The 3,760-nt window shown below is 45.1% G+C and overlaps 1 pseudogene; it reads right to left on the bottom strand.

Moving 5' to 3' along the window:
* Nucleotides 1–1,258: 1,258 nt before the first annotated feature.
* LOC116812690 (aurora kinase B-like) lies at nt 1,259–2,271 on the bottom strand (annotated as a pseudogene).
* Nucleotides 2,272–3,760: the final 1,489 nt, after the last annotated feature.

A 3,760-nucleotide genomic window follows, 5' to 3' on the forward strand; every position in this document is an offset into this window, starting at 1 on the left:
CCTCAAGTTGGGAAAGCAACATTCAATAGGCAGTCTATTTGACTGGAACACACAACATCTAAAGTGTCCTGGGAAGTGATAAAGTTAGAGATGAAAGAGGACATGTTCACGCTCTGAACAGAGCACCCAAAGGGATCCAAAGAGCTGCCTTAGCAATGTAGGAGACTCACTCCTGATGCAGTGCCATCCTGCAGGGTGTCAAGAATTAGCTAGGACATAAATACAAGCTACCATCTTTTGTCCCCTTATAACATATGGTAGAATCAGTCAACCTAAAATAAGATTGGCAACAGTTAAAGTGTGAGATCTTCAATTTTACCTGTGAGCATTAGACTTAGTAAAAATATGGGTCCAAAGGGGGTTAAAAACATAGAAATGAAAGAAGCCATATTTGACAATACTAGATGTGGAAAAAAGAACTCACTGATGAATCAACTTTCATTACAAAATTTTCACAGGAAAAAAGATCTCAACAAAAGTAAGAAAATAAGAATGAAAATGGAAATATTAGAAGTGGTTTCACTGTACTCTGCAGAAAAGTGATCAGAAATTAAATTGATTTGGTGCAATTCACTCCAGAAAAAAAAAAACAAAAACATTTTTTCAGCAAAAAATGCATTGCTGTGGAATAATTAGGATGAAATTCTCCACACTAGCACTACACCATGAGAATGGAAGCACTGCCCTAAAGCAGGGATTTTGTTTTATTCATTGCTGAATCATCAGTGTCTAACCCAGTACAGGTCTCAGACTGACTTTTCCCATTTTATTTTACTGGGTATATTCAACAGTTATTTACTGAGTCCTCACTGGGTAGCAAGTCTTCAATAATTATCATGGATAGAGCTATGAACAACAGCTATGAACAGCTCACTCTGCCTTTGAGCTCAAATCTGGCAGTGTCTCAGAATCCCCCAGGAAATCTTCCAAACATGCTTTGCTGTCTAGAGAAGTCCACTAGGATTCTGAATCCACTTTATGTTCCTCTAATTCTCAACATATTAAAGCTGAAGCCACCTTCTCCAACTCAAGCATTGCAATGAGCAATGTAGACCAAGGCTTCATAATTGATTTGGTCTTTTCAAAATTCTCCTTTTTTACACTTATTTACAAAAAAAAAAAAAAAAAAAAAAAGCTTCAGTCTTTATTAAACAAAGGAAGTAGAAGACAGCTAAGGGAACAGGTCAGGACCGCTCCTTTCCCCTACACATATGCAGACTTACAAACACAGACGCGCCCGAGTGAATGTCAGGGACCATCAGGGGACAGACTGATGGGCAGAAGGAGGCAGAACCCTCCGAGAATGGGCCTGGATCCCAGGGTGGGCTGAGACCTGGGCCAGAGGCAGCCGTTGTAAGGGGTTATGCCTGAGCAGCTTGGAGATGAGGTCCTGGGGTTCTCAGGGGCACAGAAGGGGGAATTTTAGGGCCACCTTGACGATTCGCCCATAGGCCTCATTGCGTGTGGGGTTCCCCACCAGCGGCTCATAGCCGAGTACTCCGATGTACCACAGATCCACATTCTCGGTGTGCGCGCGCCCCTCAATTGTCTCTGGGGACAGGTAGTCCAGGGTGCCACACATTTGTCTTCCTCCTCAGTGAGGGGGCGTGCACAGGGCAGCCGGAGTCGGCAACTTTCAGCTCTCCCTCAACCCCTGAGAGTAGATTCTCGGCTTTATGTCTGGGAGTCACCTTCTTCCCGTGGCAGTGCATCAGAGCACCTGCCACCTCCCCCATGATGGTGGCTGTTTGCTTCTTGTCAAAGGTGCGGCTCTTTCGCAGCTCCTGGTACAGCTCCTCCGGGGTAGGGGTGGCGGGGGCGTGCTCTAGAATCCAGGAGATTTTTCTCAGGTCATAAAAATAGTTGTAGAGACTCAATATGTTGGGATGCTGAAGGGGGGCCTGGATTTCCATCTGCCTGCGCAGCTGGTGCTCCCCACGCCCTCCTCTATCTGAGACTTGAAGGCCCTGAGGGCCACGATGAAATGGCTTGTCTTCTTTCGAGCCAAGTACACATGTGCAAAATTGTCTTTGCCCAGGGGACGCCCAGTCTCAAGGTCGTCGACCAGGAAGGGCCGCGTTAAGATGTGCGCTCCCACAACTGTTCTCTACCACCTGATGGTCAGGGGCCACTGCGGGCTGTGGGTCCGCGCAGCTCACGCGCTGCTTCGGTGGGAATCCTCGGGAGGACTCGCGGGGGCAGGGTACTCGGGCCGGCTGGAGCCGTCTGCTTGCCATAGGGCCAGGGGTAACTTTTCTCCTTCTGGGCCATCCTTGGAGGGAAAGCAGGAGGGAAGCTGAGGCCCGAGGCACAGCTGCTCTCCCAGCCACCACAAACGACGGAAATCTGCCTTAAAAAAAAAAAAAAAAAAAAAAACTGGCAGCATTTTCATCATTTTTTCTCACTCTGGAAGTATTAAGCACAACTGTTTATAAAATTATTCTGACGCCCGACTTAGTAAAAAGCTTGAAAAATGACTTCACAACAACTAAATCAGAATTCAAGAGTTCAAGCATAGCTCCAGTAAGAATGTAGGTAAGCACGCCACACATTCAGAAATCATGATCCTAACTATAATTGTGTATTTTGTCATTTAAAAGCAATTGTATTATTTTTCATAATTAAAATCAAGGCAGGTGGAGCTACAACTAGGAAAAAAATAAAATGGAGGCAATCCTCTTTTATCATCTCATATATTTCTCAAAAATGTTCTTTTCTTCTTGTCTACTGAAATATGGTTTCTGGGCCCAAGAAATAAGAGGTTTCTCTTCACACCCTTGGGGGTAGTTCTGAGAAGAAACCTGTCCAGGGACCATTGCTGACCACTGCTGATTCACATGACTGTGTCACGAAAATGGAAGATGTCATTGGGTTTGGGTTCCTCTTGGAACACCAAAATAAACACAGATTGAAATTCTCTCAAAAATACTCCCCAACCATTTTAGCACAGAGAAAGGGTGTTCTCCATGTGGACATGTTGAACATATTCTGACTGTTCAAGCCAGGATCTCAAAGGATTTGGTGGGTGGAGACAGCAGAGCAGGTTATGACACCAGCTTTGTCTTCTCACATGTGGATCACCATTCTTCTCCTCGCTCTCTCCCAGCCCTTTGCCCCCATATCCACTGTTTCCCCAAATCCCAGATCATCCATTTAACATGCATTCACTGGGCACCTACATCAGTAAGAATGTTTGTCACTGAAGGGAAAATACACTTATTCATCTTCTGTTCCCCTTATCAAGGGCATCTGCTGTTTTGTGTGTGAGGAGTTAGGGGAGTGTAGGCATGACACAGAGTCTGGGGGGACCTGTGAGCTTGCCCATCACTGTGCATCAGGAGAGTGCTAAAAGGCCCACAAGAAAAGTAAAGCAACTTAACAAACTGTCCCTTCTCTATTCTTCATAAGTTGCCACATCACAGTGTTTTGAGGTGCCAGATCATGCATTTTATTAATCTCATTACCAAGACTCAGTCCCTTCGGAGCAAGAGCTAAATCCCACCCTAGATGTGACACAATAGAATTCTCAGAAGCAAAAACTTCTTAGGGAAAGAGCAACGAATCAGGATGCAGCACCTCCTCCCTGTATCTTCTCCAGCAAAAGTTATATTTTTCAGGCAAATAGGATTAAGCAGCAAAAAATAAGCGCACTCAGGTTTCTCTGTGATGTGATTACTACCCTGTGGGAGGGAGAGGACGGTAGATGGAGTGAAAATTTGACCCTACCTTGGATTTTTTTTCAAGCTGGCATTTTGGCAGT

Source organism: Hylobates moloch, unplaced genomic scaffold, assembly GCF_009828535.3.
Source record: "Hylobates moloch isolate HMO894 unplaced genomic scaffold, HMol_V3 SCAFFOLD_9, whole genome shotgun sequence".
NCBI classification, from domain to species: Eukaryota; Metazoa; Chordata; class Mammalia; order Primates; family Hylobatidae; genus Hylobates; species Hylobates moloch.